The sequence below is a fragment of the Acomys russatus genome, chromosome 18, assembly GCF_903995435.1.
Source record: "Acomys russatus chromosome 18, mAcoRus1.1, whole genome shotgun sequence".
In the NCBI taxonomy this organism is placed as follows: Eukaryota; Metazoa; Chordata; class Mammalia; order Rodentia; family Muridae; genus Acomys; species Acomys russatus.
The window spans coordinates 25,961,569-25,985,545 of NC_067154.1; positions in this window are offsets into that span (position 1 = coordinate 25,961,569).

The following is a 23,977-nucleotide window of genomic DNA, read 5'->3' on the forward strand; positions in this document are numbered from 1 at the left end:
GGAAGGAAGAATGAAACCTTCCAAGAAATGGACTAAGAATCCCAGGAGCACTTATGGGATAGACCACTGGGTGCAGCTGGTATTTGAACTACTGTAATGAAAAACGCTGGATGCATTGAATATTTTATATTTTATTGCTTTATGCAATGTTGTGAACTTCACTACACAGGAACATCAGATATTTGCAAGCTTGAATCAGTTGTTGCTGTTTATATTTTCTATTAAAACAAAGGAAACTAATAGTTACTTTTATTTTGTGCACATGCTGTGAATTTGAAAACTGAACTGTATTGTATGTTCTGAAATTGAGTTACAAAAAAACAAAAAAGTACATTTAATATTATAAACTACCAAGAATAAGTATTTTGGAAGATACAAAATCGGTGCTTCACAATAACTCTTAAATTTACTAATGAAAGGAACACCATGGAGCTTTCTACACAATATCTGACTTGTTTTCTACTTCTGGTCGTACATGGTGAGATTTTATACAGCCTTAGATAAGGAGAGGAGGAAATCAATGCATATCGCAGCATGGTATATTGCAGCACAGTCTAGACAAAATAATTGATATCTGAATTTGAGTGTTATTTTTGGTTTTGCGCTTTAGAAATGATGTATAATTTAATGTCTTTCTACAAGGAGATATTTATCTTTTATTTGACTGTCACTTACATTTGAAGGCATCTAATGTGTCAGTGTTCTTTAAAAGCCCTATAAATGGCCTGAGATTTCATTATCTTTCACCATGTAAAGAATAGAAATTCACTATCCCTTTGTAATAATAATAATGGATACTATTGATAGACTATCTTTTATTATTTCCCATAAAATTATTTTTCAAAAATTGAATAGTGAATGTATTTGTGTGATTTTTGTATTTGAGTGAGAAAAATGGCAGAAATGGATACTACTACTTACTGGGTTCTGTTGTTTCTTGTACACTCTATCACAAAAATCAAGGCATTTGCCAATGTACCTTGTGAGGACACTGGTATTATTTCATCTTTAAGTCTTCTGTTTATGAAAGAGGCTGTGCCATCTCTTGGAGACCTAGACTTCCACATATTCCTGAGAATCTGATCTGAAAATGGAAGACTATTGGATTAAATTTATTCTAAGTACTTCATTGTTAAAAAGTACAATTTCCTCCATAAGTTTCTTACAAACTAGAAAACAGATATTAAAGACAGTATTGTTTCAGAATATTCTTTTAATCCTTTGTATTATAAAGAGTGCTACAGTTACCAACTGGCCTCTAACTTTGGAACACTCTCATTAATACTGTAAAGGTAATTTATTGTTTCTACTTTCATCAAAAATGTCTACTTGCATTACAGACTTATGGCAATTTTTTAATTATATAGCTTATCTTGTGAGCTTGTAATTACATTTTTGCCTCTTTTCCTTTCCTGCCTCTATGCCATTCTGCATACCCCTCCTTGCTCTCTTTTAACTTTTGGCATGTTTTTCCATTACTTGTTGCTTGGTGCATGTATAATTTAATATAACCTGCTAAGTAACTAGGACGCTACCTTTGTTTGCTTTGGACAACCAGAAGAAGGGGTTTTCCTTGGGGAAGACTACTTCTACTGGTATTCTTCCTTAGTTGCCAGTAGTTCTTTTGTATGGTTGGGACCACTTGGGTTTCTGATGATGTAACATTTCAACATCTCAACATGTGTGCTCTGTTAGACAAGGTTCTTGTTTGTGAAAATACCTGTTTTCTGCTAATTTACATTTCCACATCTCCATATTGTGGAATACATACATACGGATCCTTCATTGTATACTGACACCACTTTCCCTCCTCTTTTTTCTTGTAATCTTATAAGGACAGCATGGTTCAATAGGTAAACTTCAAATAAGAATGAGTCCATATACTTCATCTTTAACTTTTAAAAATCTATTCTTTATGTCTTAGATGAAAAAAATTAATTATTTCATAAAACTTTACATAGCAAGCATGATCTTATATTATCTTCTAGAAGAGTCAGATTTATCTTGAGACAAACTCAGCTTACCCACATTATTTAATTTTGCAATATACAATGCAACAATATAGGTTTCTATTTGTATCTATTTCATAAGAAAGACCATATATATATATATATATATATATCCATCTAAAAATATTCTTGTCATATTTATGGGAAGATGTTATATAATTGTGGCAAATTGTTCAGTTTATTTTTTATATAATTTGAGAAACTTTTGCAAAGTTGTTCATATAGTGTTGTTGTTTGGCGAATATGCAAGTGATACCACTTAATAACTAGATATTCTTCTTATAAAATATGAAAATTTTTACATATGATTTCCTTTCCTCAAAATACAATAATACTTATATTTTCTGTTTCTGTTATGTATATTTGAAAACATTTTATTTAAAATTTTATTATAAAACGATGTTCTCAGAGTTTATATGGAAAAATAAATTTAAATATATTCAATAGTTATTTAAAGTTTCTTAAGTAGCTATATTAATTGAATTAGACAATTTTTGCCCAATCTCAACTTTTCTTCTTTAAAATATAGCTACTGTATATATGAGTAATAGTATAAATATATATTTAAAATATAAAAAAGTTTAATAAAAAATATAAAAAGAAAATTAAAAAGAAAAAATATAATAAAATATAGCTAATATTTTGTTAATTTTATATAATTAGTAAAGTACTATTAATTTTAAGTATGCTATTACATATCACCCACATTCCTTTTTAGAATATTGAGGCACATCTTGCTGTTGAGGTTCCTGGTGAATGTGGTGTATGCTATCAACTTTCTTTAGCAATCACCTTGTAAATATAGTCACACCACTGGGAGTGATTTAGTGTTTAGCTTACTTAATATACTCAATGAAAAATTTGACATTTAGGAAATGCCATTTGATTATCAATTTCAGTCAATTAGCTCTGGGTAGGTTAGTGTCAATCAAGCATTGATACAGAATGTTGAAAAACCATGAGGGCTTGGATATCTATAATTTCTTAGAAAGAAGCTTTTATAGGTGATAGTTGAAGTGTTCTAGTATTTACAGAGCTAATTCAATTCAATGAATGCATATTATGGAAGCATAAACACCATTTTTTAAAAAGACTTATGAAAACAAGTTTTGCCAACTCCACAGGTACTAGTGTAGTTTTTTTTTGTTTGTTTTTGTTTTTGTTTTTTTTTGTTTGTTTTTGTTTTTTTTTTTTTTTGCTGCATCTACTCTTTTTTTATATTTATTTTTTATTAATTTATTCTTGTTACATCTCAATGTTTATCCCATCCCTTGTATCCTCCCATTCTTCCCTCCCTCCCATTTTCCCATTATTCCCCTCCCCTATGACTGTTCCTGAGGGGGCTCACCTCCCCCTATATATTCTCATAGGGTATCAAGTCTCTTCTTGGCTACCTGCTGTCCTTCCTCTGAGTGCCACCAGGTCTCCCCCTCCAGGGGACATGGTCAAATGTGAGGCACCAGAGTACATGAGAAAGTCATATCACACTCTCCACTCAACTGTGGAGAATATTCTGACCATTGGCTACATCTGGGAAGGGGTTTAAAGTTTACCTCCTGTATTGTCCTTGGCTGGTGCCTTAGTTTGAGCGGGACCCCTGGGCCCAAATCTGCCTATCATATTGTTCTACTTGTAGGTTTCTAGGACCCTCTGTATCCTTTTATTTTGCTATTCTCCCATACATCTCTCATTTAGAGTCCCAATAGGATGCCTTCCCCTCTGTCCCAGTTTCCTGGTAAGTGAAGGCTTTCGTGGGACATGCCCCTTGGGCTAGTATGCAGATATAAGTGAGTATATACCATTTGATTCTTTCTGCTTCTGGGTTAACTCACTCATTATAATCATTTCTAGCTCAATCCATTTATCCACAAATTTCAGGAATTCCTTGTTTTTAATAGCTGAGTAGTATTTAACACTGACATTAATCAGATCATACAAATATGTATAAGTAAATAGCTAAAACAACCATTTTTTATAATAAATCACTTATCAATAAATGAGTATATATTGTTAACTTCAGGTCATGAAGTTTAGTGCCAAGCTCTTTTATTGGTCAAGTCACTTCACCAGCCTATTATAATTTTATTGTTGGCTGTATTCTTCTGGCCTTAGTCAAACTAACTGAGTGTTTCACAACGCCTACTGGGTGTCTTTGCCATAAGCTTGGTTTTTTTTTTCCTTATGGTGATATAAAAAAGAAAGACAGAGGAAAGAAAGGGAAAAAGAAAGAAAGAAAGAAAAGAAAGAAAGAAAGAAAGAAAGAAAGAAAGCAAAAAGAAAAACTAGTTAGCTTAATGGCTCAGTGTAGGCTATGAATCTTTGTTAAAGAAATCTATCACCATCTTGGCTTAAATTATATGTTCCTCTTATTCTTTGTGTAAAAATTCACTCACATTCAATAAAGCCAAGTATTTCCTAAAGTGTTAGCTTCCTACCAGTTTGGTATGTAATCAGAATTTGGATTTCTTTTTCCTTTACTGTTAATTAATACAATTATAGCATTTCCCTTTAAAACAGTGATCTCAGGCTCCAGTTTTAGTTTTCCCCACCAGTTCCATCTGCTCTAGTCTCTTCTGCAAAGATGCTCAAACATCTCAATGCTGGGTACTCTTCTCAGCTCACACTAGAATGAATGATCACTTCTATAGCTGAAAGGGAAAGTTAAAACTGACAAGACAAGCCATTGTGACTTAAGACTACTTAAACTGTAACATAACAAATGGAATGATGCCAACAACTGTTTAAATCATACACTGTAGGTATTTGCTTAGTGGTATCACAATGCCTTTTAAAAATTGTCCTGTGTCTTTTCTTTAAAAAAAAAAAAAAAAAAAAAAAGATTCAATTTAAACTCCTAAGCATAAATGCAGAATTAAGGAATGCTTCTCAAGTCAGTGCCTGTGTTTTTTTTTTTTTTATTTACATAGCAAATTTGAGACGCTTTTCTTATATACTGAGTAAGAGGTAGGATAATATACTTTGGTATTGGAAATGATATCTCAAATATTTAATTTCTTCCACAGATCATTTATTTTGTATGAATGCATTAATGACCATTTTTTTTTGTTGCTAGGACCAAGAAGCACTCAGCCATCATCAGAGATGGATTTTCTTGCAATAGATGGGATTAATAGAGAAACTTACTACTAGGCCATGAGCAAAGACTGAGAGACTTTAGAACACTCAGTCTTAAATGGGATTCCTCCTTTCTGGCCTCAGGCATCGATGTGGAAGAGGAGGCAGATTGTAAGAACCAGAAGTAAGGGATGAAGCCCAAGAAACAGTATCTTCTAGACACAACAATACTGCTACATATATAAGACCACAGACACGATGTCAACCTGCACTCTTCCTTCACAGGCTCAAGCCAACAGGGTCCCAGCATTAAGAGCAGGGAGTAGACGCAAGGTCACACCTTAGCCAAAAAGCTTTCTGCAACTTATATGCACTTGCAAAAAAAAATTTATTATTTTTCCATTGGAATTTTACTGGATGTACTAATCACACTTCAGTGTAGAACTCATCCAGCAGTGCAAAATAAACAGTTACATTAATCATAACTTCTGGTATTATATATATATATATATATATATTACTTTGGGAATTTTCTGCAATTTTTTTCCTTTGATTATATATTTTGCTTTATGTTTGATATGCTTATGTTTTGTGTGTATATATCTGATCTGTATTTCTTCTCTTTTATTGTTAGGAGCTGGGTAGATGGGGATGTGGAAAGGATCTGGAAGATATTAGAGAGTGGGGAATCATGATGAGAATATATTATATGATGGGGTGACCTTAGCTGAGGCTTTCACCAGAGAAGGATAAGGACCCTGAAGAGGTCGCCTCCTTTAGCCAGGTGGAACTTACAGTGAAGGGGGGACACCAACCAACCCACAAAACCTTTGACCCAAAATTTGTTCTGCCTACAATTAGTGCAGGGGAAAAAGATGGAGCAGAGGTAGAGGGACTGGCTCAATTTGAGACTCACTCCATGAAAGAGAGCTAACCCTGACACTATTAATGACACTCTGCTATGCTTACAGACGGGAGTATAGCATAACTGCCTTTTGAGATTCGTCATCCAGCAGCTGATAGAAACAGAGTCAGAGACCCACATCCAAGCAATAGGCAGAGCTCAGAGAGTCTTGTGGAAGAGTAGCAGGTGGTAAGGCTTGAAGGACCTGAGGGATCAAGGATACCACATGAAGACATACAGAGTCAGCTTGCTTTGGCCTTTAGGAGCCCACAGAGACTGAAACACCAATGATAGAGCATGCATGGACTGGACCTAGGCTCTCCCTACACAAACATAGCAGATGAGTAGTTTGTTATTAATGTTGATCCTCTAACAATTTAAGTGAGAGCTGCCTCTGACTCTGTTGCCTGACTATTACTCCCTTTCCCCTAGCTGGGATGCTTTGTCAGACCTCAGTGGGAGAGGGTGTGCCTGGTCCTGCTGAGACTTGATTTACAGGGTGGTATGGTACCCATGGTGAGGTCGCCACTTCTCTGAGGATAAGAAGATGGGGGAATATGGGTGTGGTGTGAGGGTGGAACTAGAAGGAGAGGAGGGAAGGGGGCTGTTCTCAGTCTGTGATATTGATAAAAATAAATGTATATATACACAACTAAAATTTATAAGATTTTCTCTCATAAAAGACTTAACCTCTGACATTATTAATGATACAGTGCTATCCTTGCAGATAGGAAGACTCTTCATCTAGCAGATAATGGAAACAGATGCAGAGACCCACAGGCAAACACCAGGCAGAGCTCACGGAGTCTTGTGGATACATTAGGGGAAGGATTGAGGGGATCAGGAGAGGTCAAGGACATCACAAGATCTGCATAGCCAACTAACATGGGCCCATGGGGTCTCCCAAAGAATGAACTACTAACCAAAGAACATACAAAGACTGGTGTTAGTCCCCCCAACACATAAGAAGCTTATTGGTACTTGTTCCTCAACTGGGTCCCTTAAAAGTTGGGTTAGGGCCTGTTTCTGGCTTGGATTCTGCCCTCTGGATTCCATTTCTCAAATAGGGCTGCCTTGTCTTGTCTCAATGAAAGAGGAGGCATTTAGTCCTTATATGACTTGATGTACCAGGGTTGGTTCATATGGGGGAGGGATTATGGGGGAAGTGGCTAGGAGGGTGAGACTGGGAGGAGAAGAGGAGGTGGGGTTTGGATTAGTATGGAAAATAAACAAGTAAATAAATTAATGAAGAAAGAATATATTATATGAAAGTTTGTTTTTTAAAATAAAAAGAACAATAGTGAAATTGATAAATGTACTAGACTATATATACTTATGCAGCTTTATGTATGAAGTATTACTATCAATCATGTTATTTTTACAATTGTATATCATTAAAAAATACATGGAAAATTGATATATGACTAAATTTTTTCTCCTAAATATCAAATTACTTAATCACTAGGTTAGTCAAATTGAAATATTAGGCTCATAACATGAATAAAATTATTTTCTCTACATCAGCTGAAACATTGTTTCATGGCTCTTATATGAAATTGAAATCTCCACTCCTAAAATCAAGATAAACAAGTCTAATATACTAACTGCTAAACTTTCTTTATTTAATCACATCAAAGTTAACATATCTTCTGTTAAATAGTCTGCTATTAGTAGTTAATGTTACAATTTTTTCTAACATTCTTTGAATTGTGAATTTCAGTAAATTTTTAATGTTACACTACAAAGCATATTGGATGTGATAAAATACATAAATGTTAAGTAAGTTTTTAATTTTCGTTATCAAAACGATTGCCATATATTTTACTATAGAGATTATAAAAACATTTCCCGTGTGCTATGATATCGTCTAAATTTAAAAAATTCATGTTTATTATCGTCCATTCTTTTAGAGTTGGATTATAATATAAAAGAGTACAAATGTTTTATTTCAGTCTTGAAGAGTAAACTGCAATCTATAACAAATTTAAATTGTGAACTATTACATTTATACTCAATGTCCAAAAGTATTAAGAGTAATAAAACAAAATTGAATAATAAAAATCCATTACTCTTGGACTTTTGCAAAGAATATTTTCCATGTGATTACAGACAATATTCTTCAAATTTAGATACTTAGAAGTTTCAGCTACGAAAACTCTTGGAATACTTTCTCTTAAATTATTTGAATGCCATCCCAATAATTTTATTCTAAGCCAGACTTTTTGCTTGCTTGGCAGACCAGACATGTTTAAATTATAATGCTTTGACAGAAATACTATTATATTATTTTCAACAAACACTTTATAAATTTTACAGCAAGCTATAAAATTTAATTTATGCCTCATAACTTTTTAACACTATCTGATTTAATAATTATATAAGATAGGAAACAAACTCTTCTCTGAATTCAACAAATTTTCATACATCTGCATTATGTTTCAGTTGTTTACCAATGATGGAAATAAAAGCACACCTCAAATGCCAATAAATGCAAACATGCATTTCCTGATAGGTAATGAATAAGCAAGTACATTTAATAATTACAGTAATATATCAAGAAAATAAAACAATAAACTATAAACTATCTTAAATATATTGCCTGAGGTATAGTGAAGTTTTGGATATTTTAATAAGAAAACTTGAACTCTATAATTGCATATGTCAATGTGTGTGAAGTTCCTGTTATTTATGAGAATGTGAAGTTATTTTTTTCATTTCTTGTTAATTGCTTATGACAGCTAAGAGTTAAAATATGGATCTCTTATATAATGCAAGGGAACAGCTGCAGTGCAGTCTGCTTCTACTGATGCTCTTGACAATGTGTCTCCTAATACCCTAAAAACAGTCTCTCCCTGCATGGCTGTAACTTCACACATTCAGGCTCCAACAATTGGCATAGTGAAATATTCAAGTTCCATGCTGAGGAAAACCCATTTCCACCCATTACTAAAACACTGGAGGAAAATTTCACAGTGATGACTGAAAGCAAATTACTGGGAGTTCTGATTCTCTTCTTCACAATTTAATGATATAGCTAAAATTTAACACAGAAAATTTTGTTAACTTTGTCTAGATAGAAACATAATGGGAAAATTACTAAATATGCTATGAGACAGAAAGGAATTATGCAGGAGTTGAGAAGTTATTCTAAAGATGAAATAGGGAACTATATTCACTATATTATAATTAATATTTTCCCTGATGAAATCATAGCTATTTCTCAAAAATAATTTTTATTTATTTATTTATTTACAGAGATGTTTTTATTTTAAGCAGATTTACTTCACTTCCCTGCTATTTTTCTTCTCTCTATCCCCTTCAGGAACCTCTCTCAACCTCTCCCAAGTACTTTCTCTTCAACCCTTGCTGTTAAACTCATTCTCAAATTGATCGCCTCTTTTTCTTTATTATTGTTACATATATGTATACATGTGTAAATATGTAAATATAGCTTGGTGAGGTCTTTTTTTTTTTTTTTTTTTTTTTTGTCTTTTGTATGTAAGGTTTTGGGGATGACCACCATGCATTGAGTAGGCAATATGAAAACTCATTCCTAGGAACAATGACTTCTCCTCCTAGCTGTCATTACTTACCTGCATATCTCTGTAGGTTCAGAGCACTGCAAGGTTTTCTGCCTTGTATATTAAATGTCTATTGCTACTGATGTAGTTCTGGACTCATTTATGAAGACTGTTACAAGAGAGATGCCATCATAGAAGAGTGCTGTTGTATTCTTTCTGCCTCCTCTTTCATGATGTTTCCTGAGCCATAGAATAGGATGTGTGAGATATGATCAAGGAATGTCCAGCTGTGGCTTTCTATGATAGTCTCCATTTGCTGTAAAGAAAGTCTTACTTGATGAAGAATATTAACAATACTCACCTGTGGGAATGAGAAAGATATTTGGAATATAGTAAGGAGTTGTGCTGGTATAGCAAAGTGGTGGTAGCAGATTATTTTGTGTTGTGCATGCACTTACTTACTAAGCTTGCTGTGCTGGCTCAGTTCTCAAACCAAGGCATCCTTTTATTCCTTTTATATGTACCAAAAGTCCAATTATACACCTGTTGGTTACCACAGATATGTGAGTGCAACTTATTGCATCTTTGTGTATAGCTTGCCATGCTAGCCCTTGTCATAGTTCAAGTGGAAGGTTCTGGTTTCCTTAAAAAAATTCAGCTGTGTCATGCGATGTTTTTATAGAAGCTGTCTTGTGAGAAGGCATATACTGTTTTGCTGAAAACAGACACATGAGATGGCACATGGTGCTTAGAAAAAATATAAATGGAACCCCACAGAAAATGAGGCAATGTTTTCTCATTGCTATGACATGCAACACTTCGCTGGTTTTCAATGGTCTTCACTTTGTAGAGAGAAATGAACCAGAGAACTTCTTGAGGTATTTTAGCTCATTATGGCCACTTCTGCTGACTCATGCCAATTTGGTAGAGCCTTGCCATACCTGCTGGATCATGCTGCTGCTACTAATTCATGTTGCTGTTTGCTGAATGCTATTAGACTGGACAGCTGGAATCCAATGAAGAGTGGATTCTCAAAGAACTACTTCAAAACAGGTCCACAGCCCCTTTTCCTATTAACCTTCTTTCTCCTCTACCTCTGGTCAGTGGGTTAAAAGGGAGTTAGAAGCATCTAATTACCCTAAATAAAGTAGGTTTTGAAAAATCTAATGCTATAGTTTGTGCTGTAGTTTGGTAGGGCTGTTTAATGGCTTCCCTCTCTTGGAAGCTTGTATAGTATTTTATGATTTCATTAAATATAGGCCATAAGAGCCTTGAGCTCATTGGCATAGGAGACAACTTTCTGAAGAGAACAGAACGACAATAGCTCAGGGTCTAAGATCCACAATTAATAAATGGGTCCTCATGAATCTGAAATGCTTGTGAAAGGCAAAGGATGCTCTCAACAGGACAAAATATCAGCCTACAAACTGGGAAAAGATATTCATTTGACTGAGTGCTAATATCCACAATATATAAAGAATTCAAGACCACTGAACCATATAATCCAATGAAAAAAATGGCGTACAGAAATAAGCAGGAAAACACTTTAAAAATGCTTAAATGTCCTAGTTATCATCGAAATGCAAATTGAAATGATTGAGATTGCATCTTACACCTATCAGAATGACGAAGATCAAAAACTCAATTGACAGCACATGCTGGCAAGAATGTTGAGAAAGGGGAACTCTGCTCCATTGCTGGTGGGAGTGCAAACTTGTACAATCACTCTGGAAATCAATCTGTCACGTTTTCAAAAAATTAGAAATAGTTATACTTCAAGACTCAGACATATCACTACTAGGCATATGCCCAAAAGATGCTCCATGACACAATAAGGACATTTACTCAACCATGTTCATACCAGCTTTATTCTTAATAGCCAGAATCTGGAAACAAACTAGATGTTCCTCAAATGAAGAATGGATAAAGAAACTGTGATAAATTTACACAATGGAATACTACTCAGCTTTTTTTCTTTTTTCTTTTTTCTTTTTTTTTCCTCCTACTTATTTTTTTTTTGTTGTTGTTGTTAATTTTTTCTTGTTACATTTCAATGGTTATCCCATTCCTTGTATCCTCCCATTCTTCCCTCCCTCCCATTTTCCCCTTATTCCCCTCTCCTATGACTGTTCCTGAGGGGGATTACCTCCCCCTGTATATGCTCATAGGGTATCAAGTCTCTTCTTGGTAACCTACTGTCCTTCCTCTGAGTGCCACCAGGTCTCCCCCTCCAGGTGATATGGTCAAATGTGAGGCACCAGAGTATGTGAGAAAGTCATATCCCACTCTCTACTCAACTGTGGAGAATGTTCTGACCATTGGCTAGATCTGGGTAGAGGTTTAAAGTTTACTGCCTGCTTTGTCGGTGGCTGGTGTCGTAGTTTGAGCAGGACCCCTGGGCCCAAATCTGCCTATCATAATGTTTTACTTGTAGGTTTCTAGGACCCTCTGGATCCTTCTACTTTGTTATTCTCCCATGCTTCTTTCATCTAGAGTCCCAATAGGATGTCCTCCCCTCTGTCCCAGTTTCTTGGTAAGTAAAGGCTTTCGTGGGACATGCCTCTTGGGCTAGTATGCAGATATAAGTGAGTATATACCATTTAAGTCTGGAATATATTGGCACAGGAGACAACTTCCTGAACAGGACACCAACAGCCCAGGCCTTAATGTCAACAATTAATAAATGGGACCTCATGAGGCTGAGAAGCTTCTGTAAGGGAGGAGACACTGTCAAGAGAACAAAGCAACAGCGTACAGACTGGGAAAAGATCTTCACCAACCCTACATCTGACAAAGGTCTAATATCCAAAATATATAAAGAACTCAAGAAATTAAACACCACCATACTCAGCTTTTAAAAACAAAGATCTTGAAATTTGCAGACAAATGGATATATAGAAAAGATCATCCTGAGTGAGCCAACCCAGACCCAGTATGACACCCATGGTATATACTCACTTATAAGCAGGAATTAGCCAAACAATACAGGATAACCACACTATAATATACAGACCTAAAGAAACTAAACAATATAGGGTGACCCTAAAGAGAATGCTTAATTCTTATTCAGAAGGACAAACAGAATAGACACTGGAAGCAGTTGAAGAGAAGGAACAGGAAGGGAGCCTACCACAGAAGTCCTCTGAAAGACTCCACACAGCAGAGAATCCAAGAGGTGCTGAAAAAATACCAAGTCAAAATTCCAGGTGGTGCTCAGAGAGTCTTATGGAAGAGTTGGGGGATAGAAGGACCTAGAGGGCACAGGAGCTCCACAAGGGGATCAATGGAGCCAATAAATCTTGGCCAAGGGTGGGGGATAAATGGAGGTGCAGAGACAAATGCACTAACCAAGGACCATGAGATTTCTGCTCAGTTGTAGTAGACAGGCAACACAGTCTCCTTGTGGGTCCCATAATATGGGGAGTAGGGACTACTTCTGACATGGACTCTCATCCCCACATATTGCCACTTCCTCCTAGCACGGCAGCTTTGACTGATGGCACAGGAAGAGGATACAGGCATTCCAGGTGAGACTTGATAAGCTGAGGTCAGATGTTAGGGGAGGAGGGCTCCCCTTCTCAGGACTAGGGGAGGGAGGCAAGTGGGATGACGGAGGGAAGGTGAGACCTGGAGCGGATGAGGGATGGGGCTACAGTGGGATGTAAAGTAAACAAATGAAAAAAAAGATAGGCCATAAGAAAGGCTTTTTCAGGTCAAATGCAGATCATTGAGCCTTGTTCTTAAGTATTTATTGCCTTCAGCAATAAGGGTCCTTTCAAGACCCAAGGAAAGCAACAAAGGACAACATAGATAGCCTATGTTTGGAAGGTTCATTAGATATATCTGATCTGTCATTCACCAGGTATTTTGTTTCATTTTTTTCTTAAGGATTTCCATGACTTCCTTAAGATAGTTTTTGGTTTAAAGAAGTTTCAGAAAACATGAGTATTTTAAAAAAATATTCTAATAATTTATTCACAGATTAATGTCAGAATAATTATTGGCAAATGTTCTTCAGTTCATGAGAACTTCTAAGACATACAGTGATAGTCCTGAGAAATTTCTGTGAGTACCATCTTTGTTATTGAAATCCGGGGTACAGCAAATATAAAGACAGAAAGACATGCTGCTTGATAACACATGAACGGGTGTTGTAACAAAAAGTTTCTTTATCCCTTAAAGCTTAGTTAAAATAATTCACCAAAAGAGCTTTAGTCACATATACCACATATATGGAAACAGTTTTATAATAAAGAAAGGTCTGAACACTTGTTACCTATATATTTAATTAATCAGCTGCCATAGAATGGGTCTGAAGATGGAAAGAAAATGTGACCAGTTAGTTTGATGCCTATTTGAGCTTTCCAAAGTAAGAAGAAACAACTTTGCACTGCACAAAACTTTAGAAATGGCTAACCAATGAAGTCAAGTGAAGCCAGAAAAATGTGAACAATAAAGTTAACTTCCAACATAGATGCTACACAAGTTGCCTGAGATAGTTCTACTGTATCAATATCCTTAAGTTATTTATGCATTACTTATGGAAAGTAACTCTATTCCTAACAAACTAGTTTATGAAGCAATGTAGAAACTACATCAAAGATATCAAATGACCAAGAATTTTCAAAAAATATGTTGCAGCATGTGTGGAGATTTTTTTTTCTTTTCTTTTTCTTTTTTTTTATTTTTGGTCTTAAATGATATTTTTTAAAATGATACATGAAGTCATTAAGAATTTACACATAATAAAGGGGTAACATTAGATACTTCCCTTTGTCTATACATTGTTTGGTGATTGAATCAGGTTAAGTGTATCTGTCTCTTCATTCTCATATTTTTATTCTTCTCTCATATAATACATTCCAACTGCAGTTCCCTTCCCTCTGCTCCTCCCAGTTCACCCTGCACCTCCTCTCTATCTCTCTCAGAACCACTGCTCCTCTGTTTCCCTTCAGAAAAGAGCAGGCCTTCCAGTGATATCAAATGAGCACAGCATAAAATAATAGTACAATAAGAGTAGACACAAATCCTCATGGCAAGGATAGGCAATCAAGTAGGAAGAGAAAGATCCCAAGAGCATGCAAAAGTGTCAGAAACACCTCCACTCACATTCCCACTTTAGGAGTCCCACAAGATATGCATATAACTTATTTTTAATTTATTTTTCTGTATTGCTTAGTGGTGGTGTATTATGAGGTTGAAAATATTTTATTTCTTCCTGAATAAGCAACATAGTCATGCTGTGGAAAAATTTAAAATTGTACATAGCTTTTGTATCAGTACTACACTTGCAAAAAGGAGACTTTGTATTTAATGTTTAACAATTTGTTTAATTATTAAACAGAATTTTGTCCTCTGATTAATTAAATGAGAAAAATGCTAAAAATCCTGAATTTTTAATACATGCAAATGTCTAAAAGGCAGCACGAAGCATACATTATTAGCCTTATGACAGTCACTAAGATTCTTTTCTCAATTATATACATTTATTTTGCATTTTTCTTGAGATATATTCAGATCACAGGTTGAAAAATGCTTATCATTCAGGTATTCTCTGCCCTGTGACAAGTGGAATGAAATGAAAGGACTTTGCTCTTTACAATTCAGTTGGTCGCCGGCTCTAGTCTTTATTTGTCCTTGGCCAAGATAAGAATACTAAAGACAAGAAAGAAAAATCCTTTGTACTTCAGTGTCCCTGAGACATTCTTTAAGGAAGCTAGTTCTGTAGTCACTACTTCAGCTCCTTAAGAGCTCCTTTCCCTTTGTGTGAGGAATTTTTGCTAGCCTTTTCATTCTTGAAACAGAGTAAATTTAATAATGTGTTATCTTTTCTTTTAGTTGGCAACATAATCTATGTAGGTAAAAAACATGATTTGCAGAGATTATGAAGTGGGTAAGCATTAACTTTTGTCATTTTAACTAAGCCTTGCCGTCGTTCAATTTCTTTGATATTTTATTTGAAATACTATATTTTTCAATCATATATCTAAGTTATACATACATGCTGAATTTAGTATGACTGGCATAATTCAACCAATTACACTGTCATTAACCACCCATGATTATGAATATTTATGTAGTAGGTAAACATCCGTATATGAGATATCAATGAATTAATCTATTTATTAATATTGTTGTCAAAATCAGACCTTTTCATCATTTTGCCCTTGGTTTCCCCCCAGAGATGAAAGGTAAGTTTTTATTGCTAACAACTGCATGCACTTTAGAAACAGGGCTCAAAGACCCCTTAGCTGGAACTGACCTCTGTGAGAACTAGCATAAATGAGGCTAGGTTACAAAGGTGAGAAGTGAACAATAGTCCTATCCACATATGGTGCCTATGAATCACAGCAAGAACCAGCATGGTACAATAACCTTAACGGCGCAGTAGCGGCACTCCTAACTTGGTGATAACCAAAGACTCTCTAATTAGACAATACCAGCTTAACAAGAGAAAAAGCATGCCTGGTACTGGAAACATTGACTAATTTTTAAGATATTGTTTCCCATTGAGCCTTGTCCATCATATGAAAAATAAGCAATAACTGGAACTCAGGTGTTTTTAATATTATACTTGAATGGCTGAGTTCTCCATGATTAATTTCTGAAATTTTACTTGCCCAAATGAAAAAAAAAAAAAAGTAGCAATTTAAAGAGTATAAAACCATTCTTTAATATATGTGTTTAAATTATTTATTTTATGTACAAAAATTAGCTCGCCTTTTTGCAATGGGGATATTTAAAAATCTACTCCTCTGATATTGGCCAATTCTACCATACAGACTTGTAGAGATCACCTATAATATACTACGTTGTGTTTCCGCTGATTCCTCCTTTCTATGTGAGATGTACTCTTTTATGACTATCTCCTCATTCTTTCTTTTTTTTTTTTTCAGCTATAGCCTGTTATTTAACCACTTATCTCTCTTCCTTCAATGCTTTTTAGATTTGTCATTTAAGTAGGCTCATGCAGCATTCAGCTTTCTGTCTCTGGCTTATTTCACTTAGCACCAAGTCCTCTACATACAACAAAGCTGTATTACAACAACAGTTCCATCTTTTTTCTATAGATGAAAGTGTTGTATTATATGATTAATTTTAATATACAGATCCTTTCATGGCCACCACATTTCATTCCTTACACAGCAGTATAGATAGATCTGCATTATGCTGACTTAATCAAATTGTGGTTCTGCCTTTAATATTTGCAGAGAACTACATATTTTTTGATAATGTCTATTTTACTACATACTTTACTAAAAGGATTCAAATATTTCCTCTCCTTCCATATCTGCATCAGCACTTACTGTCTTTTCATAATAGTCAGAGAGATCATGTCTCATTTGGGTCTCAGTGTGTGTTTATCTTAAGGATATTGTCATAGTATAGTCAACATTGATAAATTCTTTCCATCTTTTTAAGAAAATGTGGTTATCAATCTCTTTGTACATTTTGTCTATTGAATATACAGTGAAATAATCATCTTAAATATAAGTTATGGTAGAATTATTAATATGTTAATCAATTTTCAACATTAGCAGACAATGAAACACTGGTAATTCCTATAGTTCTAATATTTATAGCCCTTCCTTTCAATATTATTAAATACTAATTCCCAAAGTAATGATATTATGTCAGACATTTGAGTAAAGATTAAGATATGAGAGTGACTGCAGACCATGTAGTTTGGATTAGCCACACAGTGATTACAGAAGACTTATGTCAAATTTTCTTTGGATGAAATAGAAAATAGAACATAAACTTATTTTTAGAAATTTGGACTTAGATAATATAAAAAGAAATGAAGAAAATATGATTAGAGATTGGGAAGTGAAAGACTTTTGCTACATAATGGCAGAAAGGCACTATCTCTCTCTCTCTCTCTCTCTCTCTCTCTCTCTCTATATATATATATATATATATATATATATATATATATATATATATATATAAATTACTTTATAACTTGGTCATAGCCCCATCATACCTCACCACCAAGTATCGCCCTCTCCCTCATGCACCTCTCCTATTAGTCTTTTTTATTATCTTTACATCTTGATCATCACAGGCCCTCCCTCTTCTAGTACTTCCCTCTCTCTCTTCCCCTATCCCATCTCCCCTACTCTTCAAAAACTTTATAAATGGATAGTCCTCAGAAAATGTCTTTCTCCCTCAGCCAATAACATGTTGGCATAGGAGTAGTGCTTCATTGTCCTTCCTTCATGAAATAACATCACTACCCCTAATCTTGTATGCATTCCCTATAGTTAATCTAAGTTCCCAATAGCTCAGGAAGATGGTGGCTATGTCAGGACAGTATCCACAAGAATACTGCTATAGCAAAACTTTCTCAACAAGGTTTAAAGACAACAAATGGATGCAAAACAAAAGGAGGATATAGTTTTTTAAACCCACCATTTTGAGTATTATTTTCAGGCAGCCAGTTGATAAAAACTATTCAGCTGAATGTAGTACATTTAAGTTATAGAAATGCTGACTGTGAGTGTGGAAGTCACAACGTATAACTCACTGCTAAAAGTAAAAGAGAATTTTTCCTAAGATTTAAAACCTAATTAGAGTATCAACTGCACTTGTCAAGTTGTATTTTATAAATGCTTAAGAAAAGTAGCTGCTATAATCCTCCGCTTTCCCTCATCTGAACTGGAACATTATGTAGCCTTAATCTTACAACTTATGCATCCTTGTATGGAGCCATGTGGAAAAGTAGAATATGGCAAGTATGCTCTAAAACTGTCCCAATTAGTTTCACATATTTGTATAATATTCTATTCACTAGGGCAGGAGTTCCTTGTAGGCAGCATGATGCTAGCTTGTTAAAAGATGTGTTTTTCATTTTGTTTTTTTTATATCACCCATCCCTGCTTGAGTCACACTTCTTGCTGAGCCTGGCTAATGTGCCTTCATTCAAGCATTTGGGAAAGAGGTTACTGTTGATCCTCAAATCTACTTGAAATTACTTTAGACTTTTTGTTGTTATTTGCATACTTATCTTAATATCTACTCCTGCAAGGTTTAAATGTCTGAGTTAGGACTTACCATTATTAGCCTACTTATTGTATATTATGATTAGTTTTATTTATGTTATAGGCTTAAAATAAATATATTATATATATGAAATAGAGACAATGAATATATATCCCTAAATAACATATATATTCCTAAATATATAAAAACAACTTGCTCACTTCATATAAAAATCTTTGTACCTATATGATTTTGTACAATTAATTTAGGGGCTCATCTAGGGTTTCCTTACTGTGAAGAGATATTATGATTAACACAAGATAAATCTTGTAAAGGCTGCCTTACAGTTTCATCCTGGTGCAAAGACTGGCGTCATGCAGCCAGACATGATGCAGGAGGAGTCAACAGTTCCACATCTTGATCTGAAGGCAGGCTTCAGCAGGGAGCAGGAGGAGACTGTAGTCACAAGAAGGCAGAGGTAGACTGAAATTCCACACTGGGTAGAGCTTTAGCGTGAGAGACCTCAAAGCCCACCCTGACACTTTCCTCCAACAAGGTCACACCAACTCCAATAAAGCCACTCATCTTTTTCTTTTAATTTTTTATTAATTTATTCTTTCTACATCTCAATGGTTATCCCATCCCTTGTATCCTCCCATTCTTCCCTCCCTCCCATTTTTCCCTTATTCCCCTCCCCTATGACTGTTCCTGAGGGGGATTTCCTCCCCCTGTATATGCTCTTAGGGTATCAAGTCTCTTCTGGGTATCCTGCTATCCTTCCTCTGAGTGCCACCAGGTCTCCCCCTCCAGGGGACATGGTCAAATATGTGGCACCAGAGTTCGTGTGAAAGTCATACCCCACTCTCCACTCAACTGTGGAGAATGTTCTGTCCATTGGCTAGATCTGGGTAGGAGTTTACAGTTTACTGCCTGTATTGTCCTTGGCTGGTGCCTTAGTTTGAGTAGCACCCCTGCGCCCAAATCTGCCTATCATAATGTTCTACTTGTAGGTTTCTGAAGAGATGGCTCAGCCATTAGAGGCTAGGCTCACGGCCACTCATCTTAATAATGCCACTCCCTGTGGGCCAACCATTTAAAAATATGAGTCCTTGCTGGAGGGCAGGGGGAGAGAAAACTACTCAAACTGCTGTAGCGTTTTTGCTGAAGAGAACTGTTTTTCCTTCCACATTTTTTAGATATCTTCATTCTCTGTGTAAGGGTGAGACCACAAAATATTTCCTCCTATTGCTTTTTTAATTATCTGTATTATCAGTATGCCTGGGTAGTAATCAGTTAAGACACTGACATTGTTATATCTTAAAACAGCGTTAGTTTACCTGGGGCAGGGCAGATATCAATCCTCTAAACTACCTCTCATAGAGGGGGAAGGCATGGGACCCCTGCCTAAATCTCGTGCCATCTGTTTCCAATAACTTCTATCATCCACAATCTCAAATACTTGGTAATGTTCTTCATCTGGGCCAAATTCCCTATCCACATTGGCCATATGCTTCTCCTCCAGGTAACCCATGGCGGACTTTCTTCTCCTCAGGTCTCTCTCCCTCCCCCTTGTGGCCGTCTTTCTTCTTCCCAGAATTCCTCTCTTTCCTAGCCCTACCTATCTCCCTTGTCCTGTCTACTTGGGATGGCTTTTTATTAAGCAAAAGGTGAGTCACAGAGATAGTAAACAGTAATTAACTTCAAAATACATAAGACCATCCCCCAACACCTCCTTTCATTTTTGCATGCCTATTGGTGTCTTCCTTTGTTCAATCTTATTTAGACAATCACACTGATAATTCTAGGAGTTAAATTCTCCCAGCCAATTTGCTATACCTCTGGTTCTTCAGTCTTTCTGCTCCCTTCTTCCTCTATGATGCCTGGGTCTAGTGATGGAAACCTAGCAACTTATTAAAGTAGTGAGTTCATGGTTCTTGGAGGAGAAATTAACATCACAAGCTACTAAATGTAGGCCATACAATCACCAACTACATTCTAGCTGTTGAAATGTACACTCAAACATAAGCAGAGGGTCCACCTCCAACACAGAAATGTCTGTGCTACGGGTAGAGATCATTATAGCAAACCAGAACTAATCAAACTGTAGAGATCAAGTGGCTATGTTGAGCACAAGCCTTCCTAATACATCTCCTTTACTTCCGTAAGCTCTGCTTTCCTGTACAGTTACCTTCAGGCTTTATATAATTATGTCATACATAATAGACGTTGGACAGCATGCTTCTGGCTGACTCCTTGGTGTCAATATATTTTTCATTATTAGGCAGCTATATATTCTTAATTTGAGATGTTAATGCTACAATGGTACTTATATTAAAGCTAAAATACAGGGCAGTGTGTTGCTTGTATGTAAACATTGGCTGGGAAGATGGCTCAGAGGTTAAGAGCATTTTCTGTTCTTCCAAAGGTCTGGAGTTCAATTCCCAGCAGCTACATGATGGCTCACAACCATCAATAATGAGATCTGATGCCCTCTTCTGGCAGACAGGCATACATGCAGAGTGCACACTGTATACATAGTAAATAAATAAATCTTAAAAAAAAAATTATTTAGGCCCATTTACCAGTGTTTTCCTCAATGTTCCTTATAATCTGTGGACGGACAAGCCAGTTTGTATATAATTTACCTCAAAATTGTTACCATGGGCATACGGATAACTTTTTTTTTTATTTCTAATTTTTAAATGGGACAGAGAAATTGTAGTTCTTACACAACAGTATAATGCCCAGTATCCATTTTTCCAGAAAAAGAAAATAATTTGAAATTCTCAACTTGAGCAAATACCCTCGAGGCAAATCCAAGAGTCCATTTATTGTGCTCTTATCTAGTTCTGCTTCCCCTTGATGAGTAGTATTTTAGTAGTAATTATGAGATCTTAGACACATTTTTAAAACTTTCTAAGTCAATATTTTCTGTTTGGGAGAAGGGATTTTTCCCTATTGTTATTTCCTTGCTCCTATCTTCCCATTTCTATCCTCCCTCCGTCTTCTGCCCTATTCCCCTCCCCTAGAATTCTGACAGAAGGGGACCTCTTCTCCCACCATATTGCCACAGCATATTATTTTACTTTTTTTTTTTTTTTTTTTTTTTTTAGATTTTTTTCAATCTGGTTATTCTAGAAATGTCTGGGGAAAGCAAGAGATTGTATACCTCTATTTTTTTTTTTAATTATGTATACAATGCTTTGCCTACATGTATAGCTGCAGGCCAGAGGAGGGCATCAGATCACTTCATAGATGGATGTGAGCCATCATGTGGTTGCTGGGAATTGAACTCATGACCTCTGGAAGAGAAGTCAGTTCTCTTAACTGCTGAGCCATCTCTCCAGCCCCTGTACACCTCTATTAGAGGAAAGTTTTTTAGCTACAAGATACATATCATTAGAATGATGTAGTAAAACATACCTGAGTAAACAGTTGGCCAAATCCCATTGGATCAACCAAATGGGAAACAGATAAGATAAAGAACAAGTGTACAAATATTTTAGTAAAATAAATCCATGTAGTGTTAAAATACTTTAGGAGAAAAATAAAGGCAGCTAGAAACAGAAATATCTACAAAATCATAATACCAAGAGTGGGGTGATAGATGGATAGTTTTAATCTCTATGTGGTGAAATTGTTGAGGCAAAATAGCTAATGAGTTAATGACTTTGAGCAAGTGTAAGATAACTGTTCTACTTAAATTAATCTTATCATTGATAATGCTAAGGATTTGGAGTCAGAAATTGTTTTTAGAAAGAAATATTTTTAGATCAATTACATTCTTTACTTGTTATAAACTTAAATAGAAACAGTTTTGAATATGATGAAGCAGGGCTTAGATATATGTTTGATATGCATCATTTGCATTTGACCTCCTTGGTTAAAGACGAGTTAAACATTTTAAGCAGAATTTCATAAATTCTGAGATCATTTTAATTCTGATTATTTTTGCTATTACTAAACCAAATATTTTCAATTCATTTAAAATGACACATTTAATTTTTCCTAATATTAGTCATCAGTAATAACAAATGAATTGTAGTTGCTAATATTCTAATAACTTTTGCACCATCTTTTTAAATGTACTTATGTTTACATACATATTAAAAAGGTAAATACCCTTTTGGAAATACTGAAAATTAAGTATTTTTGAACATTTTCATTTTTTTTTAATATTTACTATTTAAAAGTAAGTAATATTACTTATTTTAAAAACATCAATGATGTATTATCAAGTTAGCAAATTGTATGTTAATATATGTCTTTAAGCAAACCATTACAATTTAAGAGAAATCTTGATTAGGTAGATTTGTTGCTGCCTTTAACTTTATATATATATGTGTGTGTGTGTGTTCATTTTTTAACTTTTCATTTTTTTTATATCACCAAAGACAGTTTTTAATTTGTTAAAAAAAAAAAAAAAAAAAAACCTTTGTCATTTAACTAAGCTCAGATTGTAAAGATCACTGAAAAGTGAAATATAGTATCGGTATGATAGGCAGATTTGGGCCCAGGGGTCCTGCTCAAACTATGGCACCAGACAAGGACAATACAGGCCGTAAACTTCAAACCCTACCCAGATCTAGCCAATGGACAGGACATTCTCTACAGTTGAGTGGAGATGGGATATGACTTTCACACAAAGTCTGGTGCCTCATATTTGATCATGTCCCCTGGAGCGGGAGACCTGGTGGCACTCAGAGGAAGGACAGCAGGTTACCAAGAAGAGACTTGATACCCTATGAGAATATACAGGGGGAGGAAATCCCCCTCAGGAACAGTCATAGGGGAGGGGAATAATGGGGAAATGGGGGGGAGGGAAGAATGGGAGGATACAAGGGATGGGATAAACATTGAGATGTAACAAGAATAAATTAATTTTTAAAAATAAGGAAAAAAAAAGCAGCTAATGGAAAAAAAAGAAAAGAAAAGAAAAGTGAAATATAAGCAGTAGTCTGTGTCAAAATTTCTCTTTACTGTGAATATATTCCTTCCTTCCTTCCTTCTTTCTTTCCTTCCTTCCTACTTTTTTCTTTCTTGCTTTCCATTTTCTTTCTTTCCTTCTTTTTTTTCTTCCTTCCTTCCTTCCTCTTTCTTTCTTTCCTTTTTTTTTACCTTTTTGCCTCTGAGACTTTGCTGATTATGCTATTCAGCTTGCTGTAAGGATTCTTATTTTTTTTCCATTGATAATCTTTTAAAATACAAATTCTAGTTTCCACCACCCAATTTCTCCCGTATCCTTTCTACTTTCTTCCTACACAAATGAAAATCCTTTCTCTCGGTTTTAGACTACAAAGAGGCAGCTAAAATACTGCTAATACTAATACTAATAATATTACCACCACTATCAAATTAGGTGAAAATAAACAAACCAGGAAACATGTAAACAATGAGAAAAAGAAAACATCACCAAACAGAAATATATACAGATATTCACAAGTTTGCACACACAGAAATCCCACAAAAATACAAATCTGCAA